The 11,729-nt window shown below is 37.9% G+C and overlaps 1 long non-coding RNA gene across 1 annotated transcript; it reads right to left on the bottom strand.

Annotated features, from left to right (window-relative positions):
* Positions 1 to 1,919: 1,919 nt before the first annotated feature.
* On the bottom strand, positions 1,920 to 9,762 carry LOC142170713 (uncharacterized). The gene is made up of 2 exons (XR_012700108.1): positions 9,185 to 9,762; positions 1,920 to 3,507 (listed from the first exon to the last, which is right to left on the bottom strand). It is a non-coding gene; the product is annotated as an uncharacterized LOC142170713 (long non-coding RNA).
* Positions 9,763 to 11,729: the final 1,967 nt, after the last annotated feature.

Genomic DNA, 11,729 nt, shown 5'->3' with positions numbered 1-11,729 from the left:
ACTCTTTAAGTGTTACCCAAACCCATTAACTTCACCTTCCCGATACTGATATATAGAATCCCATAATTAATATAGAAAATATCACAAGTCTTGCCATCTTCCACTGAAAACTCAGTTTCTATCCATAAGTACAACTTAGAAGCCTCCAATTATTGCATGTAGAGTTTTGAACACAATATGACCATTCTCTAGAGTCATACACACTACTCAAACCGCAGTTAGATTGATTAAACTAACCAAACAACCTGTGCTTTATTTGCACTCCGACACTGCAGAATGTGACCTCATTCCAATATAACCAAGAAACTTCCTACTCTATGCACCGAGCATTCGTTACCAACCACAACTCAAGTCATTCCCTGATTCTCGTACACCCATAAAGCATAACATAGCCTTTATTGAAATTTCCTTTACTCGAGCCACAACTGATTTACAAATACACCTCGAACTGGAACCATTAGAGCACATAACCGTGCAATCAACTATTCAATAGCGGACTCCCCCACTTGGCTCGAAGACATAGATCAAAACACACTCAATAACTCATAACGATTATACTCTATTGATGCCATGATACCATAATGAAATTAAACTCAAATCTTTTATAAGCTTGTGAAAACACAGATCATCTAGAATTTTAACTCTTCTGCAAATCTCGCATTCCACTCTCGTAATAGTTACATCCACTCACTAAGCGATCCAATTTAAGTTGCAACACATATCCTTCACTCGCAAATCTAACAGACACATAAGGATCGTACAACCTCAGAACACTTCGCATGAGATAACCCACCTTCTTCACCTTAAACTAACATTTATGTATACCTTCCACCATCATAACCATTATGCAGTCACTTAGTCTTCCTGAGTCTAAACTCATACCGCAATATGAAATTTACTTCACTCCCAACTAGGACACATGAAAAACTCTTTGCACACCCATAACTTGGGGCTATACCTCAAATCAAGATGGATACATCTCGCAGTACTAACATACTCATCACATAGTTATCCAGCCATCACTCCCACTAATAGGGACACTACCGAACATATAAGTTCAAAAATACTTGCTCACACAATCAGCACCTCGGTGCTCAAGCCATAGGCAAATATTTGACCTCAAGTCCCCTAGACTGGCCCAACATCAAACTCACAGAGATCACATCTCGCCCCTCGATCGGGGAATCACAAGCCATCAAGGCACATCTGATACTGAGCGCTCATGCATGCATACGAACGCGTGGAAGGAATTCAAAGAGTTACATTTCAAGCTGAATCAAAGGACGCACAATAAGAATTCAAGAATGTGAAGTTTTCCTAAAGGTTCTGTAGCCTCTCGAGGATAAATACAGATGTCTCCATACCGATCCGCGAGACTCTACTAAACCTGCTCATGACTCGTAAGACCTATGTAACCTAGGCTCTGATACCAACTTGTCACGACCCAAACCCCGCTCTGGTTGTGATGGCGCCTCTCGTGAAGACAAGGCCAGCCAACAAACCCATATCGCCTTTTCAAAAATAGCTAAACATTAATAAACAGTTTAAATATGATTTAATAATATAATTAACGGAAGCACTACCCGACACAGCCCTAACTGGGGTGTCACAAGTCACGAGCATCTACTAGGGTATAAATACAACTGAAAGCCTGGAGTGTACAAATACAGACTAATGAAATGAGGAGAGAGAAAAGCAGTGCTGCGAACGCCGACAGCTACCTTGCTAAACCCTGATGACTCTGCCTCTGATCAGCCAAAACATACCTGAATCTGCACACAAGGTGCAGGGAGTAATGTGAGTACTCCGACTCGGTGAGTAAAATAATAAATAAAGACTGAAGGCAAGAAATCATGCGAAAACACAAGGTATTCCATCTGAAGCAGTAAAATCACTTTAAACAGTAAAGCAGTGAGAAATCAAGTCAAAATCCCTTTTTTCCAACAAGTAAAACAAGTAGTTTACAAGTGAGTAACAAAAATGATAGAAATGTAAACAGCCCCTCGAGCAAAATATGTACAACAAATCGCCCCTCGGGCATAATATCAACAGAACCAGCCCTCGGGCTCAATATCAGAACAGTGCTAGCCCCTCGGGCTCAATATCAGAACAGTAACAGCCCCTCGGGCTCACTCTCAGAATAGTATCAGCCCCTTGGGCTACCTCATAATCACTCATATCAGCCCGTCGGGTCCAACCATACCAATTATACTAAAATCCGACATCAATTCGACCCTCAAATCTTCAAATTAAACCAAGAGTATTTTCTAGATTTTCCCAACTAAAATCACCAATTAAATGCCAAAACTAGAAATAGATTCGGGTAATCTAACCAAAATTAAGTTAAGAACACTTACCCTGTTGTTTTCTCTGAAAATCTCCCGAAAATCACCTCTCCCGAATCTCCAATTTGGTAAAAATGAAAAATGGGACCTTGTCCAGAATTTCTGTGGTTACTGTTCACGCATTTTACTGTTCACGGGTACTGTATACGGGGTACTGTTCATATGTACTGTACACGGATACTGTTCATGTTTACTGTACATGGTACTGTACACGGATACTATTCACGTAGGTGCGGTTACTGTTCACATGTGCGAAAAATGCAGAAACTGCCCAGAAAATTGCAGCAGCTTTTCTTTTCACTAAAAAGACTCTAACTCCATCATACGAACTCGGAATTCGATGATTCTTGTTCCTATGAGTCACAAATAATAATACAAACATAGCCCTTCAGTTGAAACTCAATTTGGATCTCATTTGCTCAGTTCAATACCCATTTCGCTCGTTAAACAATTAACTCATGTTTCGTGTCGAAAACACAATCGCGACTTGATGAAATTAGACCAAACTTTCCAGATCAGTCCTATAATTCAATATCAAAATTCTGCAAGTCTCGAAATCAAATTTCGATCTCTAGAACTAAAAATGGACCTTTGGATCATTACATGCTTATGCTCAAAACGACAAAATCTTTCAAAAACTCTTCCAAAACTTATCCGAGCCTCATGGGACCCCGACCAAACATGATAACACACCCCATGACATCATTCAAACTTGTTCCAGCCTTCGGAACGCTGAAAACAACATTAAAACATCGAATCACCCTCGGATTCAAGCCTAAGAATTCCAAAACTTCCAAATTCCAAATTCAATCAAACAGTCTATCAAAGCTCGTCCGAATGACCTGAACTTTTGCACACACATCCCAAATGACATAATGAAGCTACTGCAACTTCAGGAATTCCATTTCGACCCCTATATCAAAATATTGCCTATCAACCGGAAAACGCCGAAATCTCAATTTCGCCAATTCAAGCCTAAACCTTTCACGGACTTCCAAAATGCATTCCGATCACGCTCCTAAGTCCCAAATCACCTAACGGAGCTAGCCAAACCATAAAAATTCAAATCCGAGATCAAATACAAACAAGTTAAATCTTGGTCAAACCTTTCAAATTTCAAGCTTCAACTGAGAACTGTTCATCCAAATTCCTTCTGATTCACCTGAAATGCAACACCAACGATTTACATAAGTCATAATATACAACACGAGGTAAGTCATGCCCGAGAACTAGCGATCAAAGTGCAAAAGCTCAAAACGACCGGTCGGGTCATTACACACAGCATTGATGAACATGTCTGTCTTCTTGGTGTGTCGTGGTCATAAGACATTTTTTCATCCCTTAGTGAAAAACTTTACAACAAACTTCAATTGATTAAACATTCTCAAGCCCGATCTTCACAATGATTTGAAGGTGAATTTTACTCGACCTTAGTTCCGAAGTATTCCAACTCTTTATTCATCCTCAAAGTATTTTTTTTACTTATCAAATTCCAGATTAAATCAGTTCCTAAGATCTGGCCAAAATTTCTGCATGCATGTCATGTCATTAGAACTAGCGAGAAAAGAACTAGGAACAGAATGACACAAAAGGACAAACTGTATTTATTGAGTAAAGGATGAAAGGGTTTTACAACTAAACAAGCAACCCAAAATACGAGTTACAACCCTAAAATAACCCGAATGATGAAAATAGCAATAGAACAGACAGACAAGAATCACACAAACAGAATGGAGGGATAGAAGGATTTGACTCAATAAAACAAATAAAATCAGGATCACAACCCTGAAATAACCCAGATAATAGAAAAAAACATCAAAACAAGCTTCCAAGATTCCTTCCTAGTGAGGAGGGAATGACTTTTCAATTGCTAGGCTTGATATTTAGCCACAAATTTGCTCATCAGAATCAGCAGAGCCTTCTCCAATTTCAAAATCATTAACTTCAGTTAGCAAATTCCCAAGAGGATTCTCATACTCCCTGTCACCATGCATCATCATGTGCAGGTAAAGGATTCTGCGCGATATTCTGGGTGTCACTGTCTTGGATCACAATCAGGTTTTCCTGGATCATCCTTTCTATTTCTCTTTTCAAATCCCGACAGCTTTCAACATTGTGCCCCTGGGCATTTGAATAGTATTCACACCTTTTACAAGAGTCAAAGCTTCTTGCACGTGGGTCCACATGATTTGGAGGAATAGGTGCAATCATGTTATAATGCTTTAACTTCTCAAATAAGCTTGCATAGAACTCTCCTATTGGTATAAAATTATCTTTCAACCTTTGTTCCCCTTTATACCTCTGGCTTGGATGTGGGTTATAGGGCACCTGAAAATTTTGTGGAGGCTGTTAGAAATTTCGTGATGCTCGTGCTCGCCTTCTGTGGTGTTTTGGTGGCTGGACAACATACTGAGGTGGAGCGACAGAGTATTGAGGGTTCTGAGGTTGATAATACTGCTCAGGGGAGTCATGGAAAACTTGAGGAGGCTGTTCATGCCTTCGAGATGTTCTCCTGGGACCTCTTCTCGACCCTGATGTCATCATGATTTCTTCAACCTTCTCATTTGTGTCGCTAATATTATCAGACTCAACCCGGACAGCCTGAGTTGCAGCTTTAAAAATTGCTTGACTTATAATTTTGTCCGTCTTAAGACCATTCTCTACCATTTCTCCCATTTTGATTGGTTCCGAGAAGGATTTGCCAACTGCGGACATCATGTTTTGAAAATAATCTGGCTCTTGAGCGTGAAGGAAGACAGTGATTAGCTCGTGGTCGTCCATGGGTGGCTTAGCTCTAGCTACTTGCTCTCTCCATTTAATGGCATATTCCCTGAAACTTTCAGTTGGTTTCTTTTTCAAGTTTGAAAGGGAATTGCGGCCTGGGCCAATGTCAATATTGTATTGGAACTGTTTGACAAAGGCTTATGCCATGTCATCCCAGACATACCAGCGAGACGTGTCTTGATCCATAAACCATTCGGAGGCTACTCCAGTAAGGCTTTCCCCAAAATAAGCCATCAACAATTCTTCATTTCTTCATGCACTTCTCAGTTGATTCAATACCTTTTCAGGTGGGCTATAGGATCTTCATGTCCATCATACTTTTCAAATTTGGGAGTCTTGAAACCAGGCGGCAAGTGGACATCGGGGAACATACATAGATCTTTGAAGGAAACACTCTTTTGACTTGTCAACCCTTGCATGTTTTTCAACCGTTGTTCTAAGCTTTTCACTCTTTGGGTCATTTCTTCCTGTACCATCTTTCGGGCAGGCTTCTCAATGTTTGCAGGAAAATCAAATAGGTATGAGTGGTACTCAGGAGAGTGGTATTGCTCTTGCCGGGTAGCAAATTGTGACTCATGACAAGGCTGTATTTGGCCATTGGCCCATGCTTGGCACATTTTGGTCATTTGCTGTTTCAGTATTCTATTTTCCTCAACAAAAGTAGACTCTTGTTGAACCCTCTGACCCTGAGTCTCTTGAGCACTTGTAACAGCTTTGATGTCAGTTATCATTTTTTCTTGGATCTTGTGTTGGCCGCTTACCACAAACCGACCACCTCAAACTTTCTTCACAATTCAAAACAAAAGACATGTTAGAATGGACTCAGTCGGTCCTTATTATTATCATCATTGTTTTTCATTTTTTTCATCATTTTTTTAATGGTTGATCGAACCTGATGTGGGTTGCCTACGTATCATGTGGGAACATGAATCAGATATTACGTAGTTCGGGAAGATTAAGAACAAAGGAAATAAACTAATTTTTTTTTTTTTGGATTTTGAATTTTTTCGAAAGAAAGACTTAAAAAGAAGAAACAAAATATTTTTTGGATTTCGATTTGTTTGTTTGTTTTTTTAAAAAAAAATTGAAAAGAAAGACTTCTAAATAATAAAGAAAATATTTTTTTTTGAATTTCAACTCTCTCTTTTTTTTCTGGAATTTCGAAAGAAAAACTTCCACAGAAGAAAGGAAATATTTTTGGACTTTTATTTTGAATTTATGAAAGAAATACTTCTAAAGAAAAGAGAAAATATTTTTGAATATTGAAGTTTCTTTTGAATTTTCGAAAGAAGAATGAATATGTTTTTGGATTTTGAGAAAAATTAAAAGAAAATATTTTTCTATTTTTAAAAAAAAAAACAATTAGGGTCTAAAAGAAAGGCTTTCTAAAGAAGCAAGTAATGAAAAATATTTTTGAATTTTTAAAAATTGGGGTCTCTAAAAAAAGACTTTTCTAGAGAGGAAGTAAAGAAAAATATTTTTGGATTTTTTTGAAAATTATGGGCCGGAACCGATAAGGTTTGCCTACGTATCTCACATCCGGTGAGAATCAGACCCGCGTAGTTCGCCCAGTTTTGACAGAATAGGAAAACATGACACTTGAAAATTTTGGCTCGTTTTGAAATAACTTTTTTTTTCCAGAATTTTGGCAGATTTTCTGAATTTTCTAAATACCTACCACTCACTTTTTGTTTCTTTTTTCTCCTCTTTTTTTGATTTTCTTTTTTTCTTTTCATTTTTTTCCCTATTCTAGAAGCCAGTCAACATGCAAGCCGAAACAGACAGATACGCAAGTAGCACGTAAGATGCATCAAGATGGTGTTTTGATTTTTAGGTACACCTGTCCTAGACAGACCCAACCCCTGTGTTGAGTCTCCAAAGTCAAATGCACGTGATGCAAACAAACATTCCTACTAGGGATCCGACATGAGGTTATGTTATTCTAGGTTTAAAACCTGGGTGTATTGTTCTAAACCTAGCTTACCCGAGCGGACAGCTCGAGCCGAGGGGGGGCAGCGTACCAGGAATACAGAAGCTTCACCGGCTTTGCAACTTGTCTGAACCTCGTTCTAAAATTGGGATACGACTCTAACAGAAAAGAAGTCACACGAAGTGCACACTTTCCATATGATTTAGAAGACTCAGAGAGAAGAGGGTTTTCGTAACAGTTTATATACAGTTCAAGTAATATCAAAGCGGTACCATTTAGCACATTCAGCACAAAAATATGTATAAAAATCAAATATAATTAAATACAACAATTTTTCTAAGCTCGAATTCTGAACCTTGAACCAGAGATTCTGGGTTCGATCCCCAGCAGAGTCGCCAGAGCTGTCACACCTCCTTTTTCTACCTGCACCCGTAAGGGCGCAAAGGAAAATTTTTTCCAATTTAAGTGACAATCGAAACGGGATTTATTTTATTTATATTTCGGATTCATCATTTGGGATGATTCATGGTGTCCCAAGTCACCGATTTAGAATCCCGAATCGAGGAAAGATTGACTCTATTTTTTAGTCCGCGAACACAGAAATCCGGGTAAGGAATTCTGTTAACCCGGGGAAGGTGTTAGGCATCCCCGGATTCCGTGGTTCTAGCACGGTCGCTTAACTGTTATCATTGGCCTAATTATCTGATTTTAAAACACTTTTAAACCTATGGTATATTTTTAACTTATTAACCACTTCTACTTATTTTTAGGAAGATTCAACGTTATTTAAAACACTCCTTGAACCATGCCACATGAAATGCACATGCGATCCATGACACATTTTATTTAACGTTGTTGAGAATTGGAGTTGGGTCACATGAAATGCACACCCAAGTTTAGGAAGGTAATTTTAAATTACGCACCTAAAGAAACTACGCATTTTCAACTTTGCGAGGGCCATGAAAAATTCGCTAAATAGCGCACCTCAATTTCTAAGGATAAAAATATTAACTAAATGAAGACCGTGCATTTAAGATTTTTGTTTGGCACGACACACCTCGAATTGTTCTATCAAAGTATTTCTAACTTAGCTCGTGAGTGCCATAAATTATATATTTGGCTAATATGGGCACCTCAAATTTCTATAGAAAGCTAAGTAATTTTTTAAGGGTCATGGGCTTAGGGGCTTTATTTGGCATGGCATGGCCCAAAGCATTTTTATTATGCCAAACGCCAAACTTTATCTTAAAGAAACAAACCAAAATATTCATCACAAATCCGTCATAATCCCCTTACAAATGTTAACAAACAGAAAATAATCTTAAAACAAAATATGCAAGTTACTAACATAAAAAAAAGAACGAGAAATTAAAGGATAGGAAAATAATAGTAATAATAATAAAACTCCAAAAGAATCGGTACCTATTTATAAGAAAAGTTCCACTTAAAACAAAATTGTGATTCCAATTTAACAAACTTAAGACACTTTCAAAAGCATTTTCAACATTTAATTATCAACTTTCACTTTGAGCACTACTTTTTCCATTTCTTTTTTTTTAAATGTTCATTGCAGATTGTGTACACTCTCATATAGATGTAACAAAACTTTAACTCTTACCATAATATGATGTAGAAACCAAATAGAACATTGAAATTGGGGCAGTGAGTAATAGTTCAGTGAATGGAGCAATTTTAAGCCTCAGTCTTTACCCAATTTGTTGTAAGAATAACTGGTAGCTCCATAATATTTTATAATTGCGGAAACACACCGAGTTAACTTCACACTATTGGTTGAACTCAACATTCATACAATGGTTCTAAAAGTGAAACACCGTAGGAACCATACACAATTAAAACTATGCATAGAATTGTGTTAACCTTTCTTCAAAGCACAACTAAACATGATTCATAAAACAAGTTTCACACAAATCTTTATGCACTGTCCAGATTATTCCTTTAAGATCAGAATCAACTTTAAAGTGATTAAATTCAATTAATCTAGCATTCATAGGCCTGTCATTATCACAACCAGGCAAACTAACATATGGATTCAAACTAACAGGAATTTTGATTTGAATTTCATTCCATTTACCCAAATACTACAAACTTAGGAATATATGGGTACCTGTTTTTGAAGCAAGAACAAAAAAATAAACTGGACCGAAAATAAAGCAAATGCGAGATGCTTCAAATTGGAGCTCAGTCCAGCAACCAAACGTCTCCTTTAGAAGCAGTACTAGCAGCACTCCAAGCTCACCACGAACTTTAAAAATCCAGAAAAATGCGAAGCCAAGCAATGGAAAACCAGACGAATGCAGAAACTCCCTTTTTTTAGTTTTTCTCTTGCCTCCTAGTCCCTTTGTTTTTGATTTTCAAACTTCTGCTCTCTTTGGATTTTTAAGAATTTTTAACCTCAAACTACTCCTAAAACATGAGAGAGAGGGTGAGTGAATTGGTGAATCGGTGAGAGTCCGAATTTTGAATGGGTTGTGAGTGTGTGAGGTTATGATCAGAGGAGGGAAGAGATGAGAGTAAAAGAGAAAGGCGTTGGCTGATGGTTTCTTGGTTAAGGAGGAAGGGTTCAGCGACTAATGTTGAAGAATGGGGGATCTCCCTCGGTGGGTAAAATGAGAAGAAGAAGAAGAAGAAGAAGAAGGGGTGTAGCGGCGATGGTCCTTAGGCGTTCTAGGTCTGATTTTTTTGTTCTCCTTTTCGCTCATTTAGGTATTACCCCTATTATATAGATCTAGGTCTAAATGTGTATTTTTGTGTTAATTGCTCCTAGGTCCTTAGGGTCTTTTTATTTATTTTTTGTTCCAAAGAAGAGTCTAGAAGAGTCCCTAGGATTAGCTTAATGGGTATTGGGCTTAAGGAATGGGCTAGAAACTTGGGCCTTTATGACTAGCTATGCTTAAAATTAGCTTAATTAACTAAAAAGTATTATCAAAAATATTAATTAGCCATATTTAACAATTATTAAAATAAGACTGACCGTTAAACAACTATTTTTTGGTATTTTCTTTAAGGTTAAAAATTGACTATAAAATATTAATGAACCTATTTTTTGTAATTTTCATTTTCTTGTAATAAAATAAAAGTAAAAGAGTATAAATGAGTTGAAATAGCTATAATAGGCCTAAAATAAATATTTATGTGCTAAAATATAAAAATCTTGGGGAGGGTCAAAAATCACATGTCTACAACCGATATCAATGTTATCCACCTCGGAAAGGTCGAGCATCAAAGGTAAACAGGAAGCCAAATAGCAATCACAGCCACCAGCCTCGACCGTATCAAGAAAGCAGGGGATAGAAGAACAAGAAGAGGATTTTCTAACTCCTCGAACTTTCATTGTTCCCGAAGATTCTAACGCCACCAAATCAATAGTCGAAGAGCTGGAACAGGTCATATTGATCGAGTACTTGCCCGAGCAAAAGGTATACCTAGGAATGGGATTAACCCCCCAACTCAAGAAAAAACTTATTCAATTTCTTATTGATAACATAGATTGTTTTGCTTGATCCCATTTTGACATGACAGGGATCCCACCGGAGATAACAACGCATCGGCTAAGCCTTGACCCCAGGTTCAAACCGGTGAAACAAAAGAGAAGTCCCCAGTTCGAGGTAAAACATGCATTCATAAAGGACGAGGTAACTAAACGTCTCAAAATAGGGTTCATTCGGGAGGTAAAATATCCCGAATGTCTAGCCAATGTAGTCGTAGTCCCTAAAAAGGGGGAAAAACTTAGAATGTGTGTAGATTATAAGGATTTAAATAAGGCATGCCCCAAAGATTCTTTTCCACTGCCTAACATCAATCGCATGATCGACGCCACAGCTGGCCATGAGATCCTTAACTTTCTCGATGCCTATTCCGGATATAATTAAATTTAAATAAACCTGGAAGACTAGGAAAAGACTTCATTTATCACCAAATATGGAACGTATTGCTATAAAGTAATGCCTTTTGGGCTAAAAATGCTGGAGTTACTTACCAATGCCTAGTAAATAAAATGTTTGAATAACAAATAGGTAAGTCAATGGAAGTTTATATCGATGACATGCTAGTTAAAGCCCTGCATGTAGAGGACCATTTGGCTCATTTGCAGGAAACGTTCGGGATTTTGAGGAAATATAAAATGAAGCTCAACCTCGAGAAATGTGCTTTCGTGGTCGGTTTAATCAAATTCCTGGGCTTTATGGTGTCGAACCGGGGAATCAAGATCAACCCTGATAAAATCAAGGCCATCGAAGACATCACCGTCGTGGACAGTGTAAAGGCCGTGCAGAGGCTAACTGGATGAATATCTTCGTTAGGCCGATTTATCTCAAGGTCGTCGGATTGAAGCCACAGATTTTTCTCTTTGCTCAAAAAGAAGAACGATTTCACCTGGACCCCGGAGTGCCAACAAGAATTAGAGGAATTAAAGCGATACCTATCGAGCCCACCACTTCTTCACACTCCAAAGGCAGATGAGAAGCTTTACTTATACTTGGCAGTATCGGAAATCACGGTAAGTGGGGTCCTAGTTTGAGAAGAGTAAGGTACGAAATTTCCCGTTTATTATGTAAGTCGAACCCTAGGAGAAGCAAAAACTAGATATCCACACTTAGAGAAGTTGGTACTTGTGTTGATAAGCGCATCTAGAAAGTTAAAACCATACTTAT

The sequence above is a fragment of the Nicotiana tabacum genome, chromosome 16 (assembly GCF_000715075.1).
Source record: "Nicotiana tabacum cultivar K326 chromosome 16, ASM71507v2, whole genome shotgun sequence".
In the NCBI taxonomy this organism is placed as follows: domain Eukaryota; kingdom Viridiplantae; phylum Streptophyta; class Magnoliopsida; order Solanales; family Solanaceae; genus Nicotiana; species Nicotiana tabacum.
Note: the sequence above shows the minus strand (reverse complement) of the source record. Positions and strands in the feature narration are given on the sequence as shown.